The sequence below is a fragment of the Monodon monoceros genome, unplaced genomic scaffold, assembly GCF_005190385.1.
Source record: "Monodon monoceros isolate NGI ecotype Baffin Bay Population unplaced genomic scaffold, NGI_Narwhal_1 Super_Scaffold_18, whole genome shotgun sequence".
NCBI lineage: Eukaryota > Metazoa > Chordata > Mammalia > Artiodactyla > Monodontidae > Monodon > Monodon monoceros.
In genome coordinates, this window is record NW_021703774.1 from 12,150,505 (window position 1) to 12,162,934 (window position 12,430).

Consider the following 12,430-nt stretch of genomic DNA (forward strand, 5'->3'; position numbering starts at 1 on the left):
CATGTTGTGATGGACAACCTGTAAAATCGCTCACAATGACCCCGCCTCCTGTTATTCATGAACTTGTGTGATTGTCTCTTCTTGATTGTGGACTGGACCTGGTTACTTGCTTCTAATCAAGAGAATATGGCAAAAGTAATGAAATGTCATTTTAAATTAAATTTTAAAGGACTACTGCTTTCCTTTTGCTTCACCCACCTTCCACCCTTCCTCTTTCCCTTTCTCTTTATCCCTCTCTCCCTCCCCTCACTCTGGAGGAAGCAAACTGCCATGTTGTGGGTAGTATTATACAATTATAGAAAAACAAGGACGGCAAAGAGCTGAATCTCATCAAAAAGCAAGGATTGACCTGAGGTCTGTCAACTGCCACTTCAGTGAAACTGGATCCTTCCTTGTTCGAGTCTGCAGCCTGGTGTGAGCCCCAAACCAGAGACACTCTGCTGTCACCTGACCCACGGAAACTATGAGATAATAAAGACATCTTGTTTTAAGCCGCTAACTTTTGAGGTAATCTTTACACAGCAGTAGACAACTAGTATACATGATAACAGGTGTTCTGACATTCTTTGGAAACAGTATATGAAACTGTAAAGTGACCATTTGATCGTGAGAAAAAAGTAAAATATAAAACAAATAAAATCATGTGTGACAAATCCAAATTAAAAATGCATGCTAACTTGAAAAAAAAAGCAGACATACATTACAACAGTTTTCAGTTAATTTAACTATTAGGGGGTAAAGTGAAGCAATTATTGAAGTCAACAGAGCTAGTAGGTCTTGCTGAAGCTTGTTTAATATCTTCTTAGTTTAATATCTATGAAAACCCAGAGAAATCCAAAACCAACAGCTAGAAATGCAGAAATAGTTGGATTAGAAATATGCCACTTAGGATTCAATTTATAATATAGAAAAGTTCTTTAAAAAAAAACAAAAAACTGGGAGTACTTCTCATTTACCAACTAAACTTAAAAATGTCCAAAAGATAGACTCCAATAACATCAGAATGTTCTGCTCTAAAAAAGTACAGTTTTTCATTAGTGACACCAAGTAATTTTTTTTTGCTTATTAAAAACTCCTTTACAATAGGTTCTTAGAAGGCAATGAAAAATAAACATAACTATTACACAATGTACAACATCCTTAAATTTTTTTTTGTAAGTTATACACAGAGAGAGATAAACCTGAGTATTTTCTTCTATGTGGAGCATTTGAAGCCATTTTTATTCATCTTGCATTATCCATCACACTAGCAACAGTTTGGAAGAAAGTTATAAACGACCAAATACATTTGTTGAATATTTGTTGACTGAATTAATAAGCATACATACTCCCATTAAAGTTTATCTTTTATTTTTCTGTTTCTTTTTTTTTAAGTGGGACTGGAAAGCTCATATTTCCTAAAAATATTTTTTTAAATACTGATTATACATATTGGTTCATCATTAATTGTTTTTCAGAATTGTTTTTGTCTTTTTATTGTGCTGATTTTTAAATGAGCCTACAGTAGGTAATATATTTAAAAGTTTTCACTTGATTTCCAAATCGGCACAATTTATCTATAATACATTTCGATTCTGGAAGGCAGCACCCTAACTTTTACATTTCCCTTACCTAACACTTCTTAACACAGATCATTTAGCAGTATGTTTTAACATAGTAAATGTTCCATAAAAGAGAATATATACACTGTTATCAGTAGACAATATAATCCAAAAAATTTCTTTTTGTGGTGTCATTCATAAATGTTCTATCAAGTAAAATTTTAGGTGACAGTGAAATAAAAGTGGATGTGAGCAAACTAATACTTCTGGCTGGAAACAATCTAATATCTAATCTTTAATTATAATGAAAGTGTTACTACATCTATTTTTATGTTTTTGCATCTTCCCTTGCTGGAACACCCTCTCCAAGGACCTAATGCATTGCTCTCCACACAATGAACAGTAAGTGTTTGTAAACCAGTCCACCCTAAGATGCTTCATCAAAAACCTAATTGCATTTTTGCCACCATACTGTCGCCACTGAGTCCCAAGAAAAAAATGAGTGTAGCCTTAAGTGAAAGAAACGTTCTATAATTATCTGATAAACATGAACAAAACAGATTTCCAATTCTATTTTTTCAGTCCTAAATTAGGTTTTGGTTCCTAATCTAATTTAATATTCTATTTCAGTAGAAATTTTCAGGATAACATTTCAACTCTCTACTTTGCTGAGTCTATCAAGTCCCAATCTTATCTGTATAACGAAGACCAGACCTATTCGAGCACATCAAAATTGGATAGGACAGAAAAATCTTTGCTTTTTGCTACTTGTCTACATGACAGCACCACTCAGTAGGGACCTAGTAATTCTAGTCATGCAGTTCATCCTCTTGTAATATGAAATTCAAATTCAAATTCAGGCAATGCTTTGATACAGCTAATCTGGCTGCGGTTGTAGAGACAGCTCCAGAATTAACCTACCAAGAATATTGTAACTTCACTTCTCTTCCAAATATTCAGTTATTCGTTTCTTCCGTTTTATTGATGAAAACTATCCACTTGAGTGATACCTGGACTCAAATGTAATGTTTACACATGCACTGCCTTGAATAATATCTATTGACACCTCTTAAAGATATTTATTCAGTTTTCTAAAAACTCTGAATATTTGCAAATGTGATTGAATTTTATTCAACTATTTGAATTTCTAACTGTGGCATATTTAGGTTGTGTATTATGCATTTGCCAGTTTCCTTTTGGGGGATGTTCTCTGCTCTATTGTGTACAGTCTTGGTAGGAAAATAGCTCTGGCTTACAGGATCCATTTTTTCTCTCTCCAGCATCCCCAGTACAGGTGAGCTGTATTGACCCATACTTGCTTGACCAAGCAGACTCTCTTTCTCCCAGGACTTCATAACTTGTGAAAGTAGCAAAAGGACATGAATGAGATATGCAGGCCACTCATCACAGTAGAAGTGAAATGACCAGATTGTATCATTACAAACTTACCTGTCCTATTTCCTGTTTCTTACACATTAGGAAAGTCCTGCCTAATCCTAAAACTAAAACTCCAAATCCTCATCTAGTTTTACTTCCTTGATATATTGCTAATAATATCCACTTTCAGAGACACTAACTATTGAATTTAACCAAGAAACATAATTGATCTAGAATGTGGTTGTGAATCGTATATTTTAATGCAACAAATTTTCTATTTTTCTTCACTGTGAAGCAAATTTGAAATTGTGTGTCACATCTTGATAAGACAATGACACCTGCAAAAGGACACCTAAAATTTTGAGAATTTTACTGACATAATTTGAAATATATGATTAGGAGAAGAGTTAACATGATGGTAAATTAAGGGGAATAATTGTATATGAAAAAGGCCTAAAATGATATAAAATAGAATAAATTTTAAAAACTCACCTTGACATATATATTATAAAATAGGCTTGACATTATAATGTATATTAAAAATAAAGAGAAGTATGCTTGCAACTGGGATAATAAAAACAGGAAGATAGGGAGTTCAAAAATTAGATAAGTGTATTAATATTTAAAAAACAAACTCAGCTTAATGAAGAACTTCCATTACCTTTTTTTTTCATTTTTTAAATTTGAGTATAGTTTATTTACCATGTTGTGATAGTTTCAAGTGTATAGCAAAGTGAATCAGTTATACATATACATATATCCACTCTTTCTTAGATTCTTTTCCCATATAGGCCATTACGGAGTACTGAGTAGAGTTCCCTGTGCTATACAGTAGGTTCTTATTAGTCATCTGTTTTATATATAGTAGTGTATATATGTCAATTCTAGTTTCCCAATTTACCACCCCCCCCCTTAGCCCCTGGTAACAATACAGTTGTTTTCTACATCTGTAACTCTATTTCTGTTTTGTAGATAAGTTTTAGATTCCACAAATAAGCAATACTTTTTTAGATTCCACAAATAAGCAATATCATATGATATTTTTCTTTCTCTGTCCGGCTTACTTCACTTAGTATGATCATCTCTCTAGTTCCATCCATGTTTCTGCAAATGGAATTATTTTGTTCTTTTTTATGGCTGAGTAATATTCCACTGTATATAGGTACCACTCCTTCTTTATCCATTCCTCTGTTAATGGACATTTAGGTTGCTTCCATGACCTGGCTATTGTAAATAGTGCTGCAATGAACAATGGCATGCATGTATCTTTTCGAATTATGGTTTTCTCCAGATATAAGCCCAGGAGTGGGATTGCTGGATCAATGGTAGCTCTATTTTTAGTTTTTAAGGAACCTCCATACTATTTTCCACAGTGACTATACCAATTTACATTCCCACCAACAGTGGAGGAGGGTTCCCTTTTCTCCACACCCTCTCCAGCAATTACTGTTTGTAGATTTTTTGATGATAGACATTCTGACCTGTGTGAGGTGGTACCTCACTGTAGTTTTGATTTGCATTTCTCTAATAATTAGTGATGTTGAGCATTGTTTCATGTGCTTTTTGGCCCTCTGTATGTCTTCTTTGGAGAAATGTCTTTTGACATCTTCTGTCCATTTTTTGGTTGGGTTGTTCGTTTATTAATATACCTTTCTTCTTTTTACTCAGTTTTTGCTCCCTGACCTTAACAGAAATGTGTGTGTGTGTGCATAAATATATATATAGAGTGTATATATCCACAATTCATATAAAATTAATTATTTAAATTAAGGTTTATGTTTTATTTACAATAAATGAATAGAACTATTTACAATATATTTGCATTTGCCCCTGTTCATGACATATGCTTTTTAAAAATCTTAACTTTGCAAAGTCTAGTTTTGCTTACATCTACTGTGGTTGTTCATGATTGTCTTCCTATTTCACTGTATAGAGAAAATACTTAAATATGCCCTATTAACAATTCAACATATAAATACTGTTACACACATAATGGATCAATTTTCTATGATACTGATATTTTAAAATTTGCTTAAACCTCAAATATTATTTTCTCATATGATGTTCTATGCAATTGCTCTAAACAATAAGGCTAATTAAAAGGATTAATTACCTAAGAATATAATTATGTCATATCATTTTTTCAAATTCATTGTGCCAAATGCAAAGGATGTTAGACTGAGTTGTGTTTTTTTTTAACAAGCTTTTCTGGAATCAGGGAGAAATTTGTTAAGAAACAAGCTTCTAATAGAGTGATTTACAAATTATTTGTATATCACATCATTCCACATGATTAGTCAATGCTGCAGAAAATGTGGTTTCACTTCAAGTTATTATTCAACTTAAAGTAATTATTTAGATTTACATCTAGAATGTTTTAAATGTCACAACCCTTTTCTTGCTTAAAAAAATGAATGTAAAAACTAGAATTTCCCTAGCAGCGGGAAATACATGTATTGCAAAGTGGATTGAAATGGAGAACAGTGTTCAAACTGTTCCACTATACCAAAGTTGGCTTACTCAGCAGTAAACTTCTTCCACAAAAATCAATTGTGTGATAGAAGCTGGCTATGAATTAGAAAAAAGGAAAACACGTGTTTCTTCATACCAATAACTAATGGTTTATTTTTAAAACATTTCTAAGCAGTTTGAAGAATCATAGTGGTGTAAAAACACACAAACGAGACCACAGAATTTCTGTCTTTGAAATGCAACCGACTCTGTAGCACCCACCAAAAAATGATTTTCTGTTGTTCACTGTGTCAAATAAATAAAAAGAAAATGTCTTTTCCTACTGAAATAACTTTTTAGAGAATTAAGTATATCAAACACCTTATATTCATACTAAAAAAGCATCATTTTTCATTCTGTGCTCCTCAATATATAGGCATCTATTTAGGCTTATACAGATTTAGCTATATTTGAAAGTCTTTATCCTTGTGGCATATATGTAGTTAACTATTTTCAGTTATAATATGATTACTTATAAAAGCTCTTTATATTTTTGAATACGAACTCCTTATCAGAAATATGGTTTGCAAATATTTTCTTCCATTCGGTATGTTGTGTTTTCATTCTGTTGATGGTTTTCTTTGTGGTACAGAAGCTTTTTAATTTAATGTAGTTTCATTTGTATATTTTTGCTCTTGTTATCTGTGCTTTTTGTGTCATATCCAAAATATCATTGCCAAGATCAGTTTCAAGGAGATTTTTCCCTATGTTTTCCTCTAGGTGTTTTATGGTTTCAGGTCTTACGTTTAAGTCTTTAATACATTTTGAGTTGATTTGTGTGCATAAAATAAAGATGTAAGTGTCCAATTTCATTCTTTTATTGTGGATCCAGTTTTCCCAACACCATCTATTGAAGAGATTATCCTTTCCCTATTGTGTATTCTTGGTGCCTTCATCAAAAAGTAGTTGATTGGGGCTTCCCTGGTGGCGCAGTGGTTGAGAGTCTGACTGCCGATGCAGGGGACGCGGGTTCGTGCCCCGGTCTGGGAAGATCCCACATGCCACCGAGCAGCTGGGCCCGTGAGCCATGGCCGCTGAGCCTGCGCGTCCGGAGCCTGAAAAAAAAGTAGTTGGTTGGAGGTGTGTGTGTTCATTTTTAGTCTATTTTGTTCCATTGATCTATGTGTCTGTTTTTATGCCAGTACCATACTTTACTTCACTATAGCTTTGTAAGATAATTTGTAACTAGGAAGTGTGATACCTCTAGCTTTATTCTTCTTGCCCAAGATTACCTTAGGTATTCAGGATCTTTTGTGATTCCATACAAATTTTAGGATTTTTTTTGTGTGTGTGTGTGAAAAATGCGTTTGGAATTTTGATAGAAATTGCATTTAATATATAGATCACTTTGAGTAGTATGAGTATTTCAATAATGTTAATTCTGCACCTCATAGCATATACAAAACAGTGTGGAATTTATCATAGAAGTAAGGATAAAACTAAAACTATAAAACAGAAGAAAATTTAGGGAAAATGTTTGCAATCTCATGGTAAGCAAAGATCTTATATGGAGCACAAGAACTAGTAATCATAAAGAAATAATAATTTGGACATCGTTTAAAAAACAAACATCAGCTCTTTAAATGAAAATAACACACAAACTGGCTAATATATTATGTATATATATATCATATAATATATATCACTGATATATCTAGATATATATCTAGATATCTCATATATGTGTGTGTGAGACAAAGCATTTGCATGCACAAATTATAAAACAATTCTTGCACCTCAATAAAAAGCAGACAAACAACCCAATGAAGAAAATGGTAAAAGGCTTAAACAAACCATTCATTAAAGAAGTTAACAAGCATGGCTAATAAACATTTGAAAAGATTTTTAACATCATTAGTCATCATGAAAATACAAATAAATTCACAATGAGAAGGCATTTTACACCGAATAGAAGAGTTAATTTTTTTTAAGACAATACAAAATACTGACAGTAGGTAAATTTTGAAGAACCATTTAAGAGGCCATAGGATCTCAGGATGGCAAGCAGACAATAACAAAAGACTTTAACTCATTATGAATGTTTGAAACAGTCTCACTGAAGAGGGTGAGGGAAAAGTTGTTGACCTAAGTAACTTTCTAGTTGAGAGGACTCTATAAAACTAAAGGTAGGTTCTTTACATAAGCACTGGACACTCATTGACAGAGTTGTATCCTACAAGGTGTATGGATTAAAAAATCCAATATAGCTATATTTGCATACTGGAATTGAATAATTAAGTAAATGGATGTCAGATGCTAGCAACCAATAGTGCTACTCTTAGTGGTGGGATGTTACAGACAAGCAAGGAAGGAAGACTACAGTGAGTCATATGATACTTAATTAGAGTTGGAAACATCAGTGTGAACTCATATTTAGTTTAACATAGGCACAAATGTTTATAGATATGTGAATATACAGAGGTTGGTATACACACATATATTCCTCTGCTCTGTTAGCAAGAGAGGTTCCTAGAAGCACTGACATCCAAATGAGCACACTTGCACCCAGATTCTGGTTTCCAATACCATCTGCCAATAAAAGGAACCAGATCTCCTTGGGGAAATAGCTGATTCCAGGGCTGGAGCAGAAAATATACAAGATTAGCCCGAAGCAACTAGTAGCATCAGAAAGTGATGAAGTACTTAAAAACAACAACAACAAAGACCTTGCAATGGTTTTCAGGATCCAACAGCAAAAGGATCCAATGGCCAAAGTTGGAATGATTTGAACAACAAAATAAATAAAGTGACATTGGTTCATAACCCAATTTTAAAATTAACATCTATGGATCCATACTGATATATACTTTTAATAAATAAATAAATAAATGACAGAGAATAGACAAATCTCATATTCAGTAGAATTCCAAAGAATTTGGGTAGATACTCTGCCCTCAAGAAATGGAGCGTAACTCCCACTCTTTAAGTGTGGGCTGAACAGAGTAATTTCCTTCCAAAGTTTACAGTATGGGTAGGGGGAAACATGGCAACTTTAAAAACCTGACAAACACCGCCTTAGCCAGGTAATCAATATGAACATCAACAGTGATAAATCAGGTTGGTAATATGTACCTTGGATAGGATGTGATGAGAATAACATTTTACCTCTGTGAGCTTATTCCCCCAAAACTCAACCCCAGTTTAATGGTGAAAAAAATTAGACAAATCCCAAATGAGGGACATTAACAAGTAACTGATGAGCACTACTCAAAACCATCCAGGTTATCAAAAACAATGAAAGTTGGAGAAACCGTCACAGTCAAGAGAGGCCTAAGGAGACATTACAACTTAATGCAATGTCGTGTCCTAGATGGGATCCTAAGAGAAAAATAATTTAGATAAAAACTAATGGGAAATTTTTAGTAACAATATATAGTCTTTTCTTCAGTAAATCAGTAAAGAGGAAAAGTACAATCAGGAGGATAAATAACAAAAGTATGAACTAGAGAAAGGGACAATCACTGTTTCCAGGTATCCAGAGAAAAATCATTTTCTGATGTCCTTAAATGAAAGTTATTTACTTTATTAAGCAATTTGCTTTTCCATGGTTGTTGGAACTTTCATGTGATAACTGCTTCTGGAGGTTTTCTAATCAAGATACTTAATGATGGTATCTTATTCATTCTTGTTGTTTAAAGATGGCTGATGTCATTTCACTTGCTAAGAGTACATCTAAAAATAAATGTGGTTTAATTTCACTGTTAATTAAGAGATCCCATGAAGTAATTTATACTGAAGACCAAGAACAATCCATCTTTGATCTAGGATACATCATAGTCATTGCAGGGGATGATTAGATAGTTGGAGAGTAAAGGTAACCTGTACCTATTAATGATTATAAGAATGATAGGAATCATTATACTTCATATGTTTTCCACAATACTTTAGATAGATAAAAATGTACAAGATTGAAATCAGTGATGAGTACAGATACCGGTTCTGAGAGAGGCAAGTTATGACTTCACCAGAGGTAAGAATGCAGGTCCATGACAGGCAAGGAAAGTACTTTCAAACATGAGATTTCAAGGTTGTTCAGTAGTTCAACTTATTTATGTTTTAATACATCATTCCTTCCTCTTTTCCATATTCTTGGGCATAATCAATAGTCAGATTCCTGTGTAAGGGGAAATGCCTTATGTCACTTATACCTAACTTGCCTGGAAAAATGTATTTCTTCAATACTGAATAAGTAAACTAGAATGGTCCAACCATTTTTATAGTTTTTTTTTTTAAAGGCACTGTGAGTATTGTGGCTTTTTAAATAGACAACGGTTTCTACGTATAAGGAAAATAAATGTCTATTCATTGATGCATTTTCATAACCCACAGTGAGAGATAATAGTATTAAATTCATTTAGAGATGCTCAAATCTTCCCTTAGGATGTACTTTCTATCCATGTGCCACTTTTACAGCCTTTCCAGTATCATGTAGGTTGCAGGTGAGTCATGAATTGCTATTTTAGAAACCCACCAGTGTTCGATTCGATTTTAAAAGCTTGCCTCATGGAGTATGTTAGCCTCACTTGAGGTCATCCGGTCCCAGTACACTGTCACCTAGCTTTGCCAGATTATTTCCTCTTGATCTGACAACTTGATTTTTCCAACTCTTTTCTTCAGACTCGGGAACCGGAGACTGCACATCTATGGTGAAATTGTAACTATCTCCATGAATGTGTCTTTGCAAAAACTTTAGGCAGAACAATTTATTTAACCTAATGATTTGCTAAAGCATATTCTCCAATTCCTATGTTGCCTCTTTTTTAGTGGGCCAGAGCCATTATTTTTGTGTATGCAAAATTTTTGTGAGTATCATCAAGACATTAAGTGATTTATATATTTTGTTGTCTGTTTTTTTAACACAGAACTTGAGGAGGTTAACTAACAATTTTGTTTCTAAAGCATTCCAGAATCATGAACTACATCAAAAGCATAATGAATACCACATTTATTTTAGCCTTGCATTTTTAGCAATTTGTCATGACCCAGGGAAGGCCACAAATTTGGTCACTTGCTTCAATTTGGATTTATACTAGATTAGATTCAAAGAAGTCTGGATTGGTTATTGTTAAACCAGACTAAAACTGTCCATCATTTTTAAGATAAGCCCATCAGGAAATGAGACTAAGTCAGGATTTACTTAATGACATGCCCAAAAGATCTATTCTTAACGTCATTGTGAGTTTTTTCCTCATTAGGTAAGCATAGTAGTGTTCCTGGAATGAGAGTGTTACACTGGTGGATAGAAATATGAGAAAAACATATAATAGTGATCAGTTAACTTATTGTTAGGAAGATATTAGTGACTGTCCATTGACAATAGGGATTGCACTTCATTTGGTAACATCATACTTAAAGGTATTCCCAGTTTGAAACCTGAAGATGCTTTGATGGATTTAGCTGAGACTACAGTTGTTGGGAGGCAAGGATAAGTTCTGGCTATGGGATCAAGGGATAGACAATAGCTCCTTGATATATGAAACACTGCTGAGATGACACCCACAGGACATGGCTTAAATTTTCATGCACATGCAAATAAGTTGTTGAAGGCATATTTTGAGTTCATTTGAGGGCATTCTTGGTTTCCATAATCCATGGGATTGGTTTCAAGATCTCAGCGGAGTCAAACATTTAGAAGCATTGCTGTTTCTGAAAAATTTCCTGCTAATCGCCTAAAAAATATGTTAATATCAGAAACCGTCTTATGATTCTTTCAGTGGTTGGTCTTGAGTAATTTTGAATTATTTGTAATCTGTTCTTAGATAGACTCTTTTTCACCTAACAGATCATGGCAAAGATAATACAATTCTTGCTTTACATAGAAGCTTTGAGTCAATTTTTCAGACTGAGTAGAAAATAAACGTACGGAATTTCAGTAGACAGAATAATCTTGCCCAAAGATGTACACATCTTAATCTCCAGAATCTACAAATGTGTTATCTTACATAACGAAAGAGATTTTGCAAATGTAATTAAGTTAAGGACCTTAACAAGGGAAGATCACTGTGGACCATCTTGGTGCTTTTAATAAAATCCACAAGGGTTCTTGTAAGAGGGAAACAAGAGTTTCCCAGTCACAGGGAAGAGAAGTGATGATAGAAGCAAAGGTTGGAGGGATGCACTTTAAAGACAGAGGAAGTAATTATAAGCCAAGGAATGCAAGTGGATCTAGTTGCTGAAAAAGGCAAGGAAATGGATCCACCCTAAGAGTCTCTGAAAGGAAACAGCCTTGCTGACACCTTGACTGTAGCCCATTGAGACTGATTTTGGACTCCTGATCTCCCAAACTTTTTGACACTAAATGTGTGTTTTTATAAACCATTAAGATTGTGGTCATTGTTACAGCAGCAACAGGAAACTAATACAAGAATCAGTCTTAAATTTATCCATATTAATACAATATTTAAAAACGTCTTCTGTTTTAATCTGAGTGTTCCCACCAGGGAGCTGCATATTCTGGTTTTAGACTTGTGATAAGTATCACTGAGTTTCAGTAAATCTTTGGGGCATGTTTGCATGTATTTATTACTTTTCTTCTGCTATGAAGGTTATTTTTAAAAATTGGGCATGGCTGGGTTATATTAATCTTCTCCTAGTATCCCCCTCCTTATTTTATTTAAATAGTTTTCCTTTCTGAGGTAATAATAATAAATTCAACTATCTGGTACTGATCTTGTCAAAGACAAAAAGACCCTATCAAAATTCTGAATTCTGAAGCAAAATTTTCACGTCTTTTTTTTTTTTTTTTCGCTTTAAGAAAACTTTAAGTATAAGACTCAACTTTGGGGCTTCCCTGGTGGCGCAGTGGTTGAGAGTCCGCCTGCCGATGCAGAGGACACGGGTTCGTGTCCCGGTCCGGGAAGATCCCACATGCCGCGGAGCGGCTGGGCCCGTGAGCCAAGGCCGCTGAGCCTGCGCGTCCGGAGCCTGTGCTCTGCAACGGGAGAGGCCACAACAGTGAGAGGCCCGCGTACTGCAAAAAAAAAAAAAAAAAAAAAAAAAAA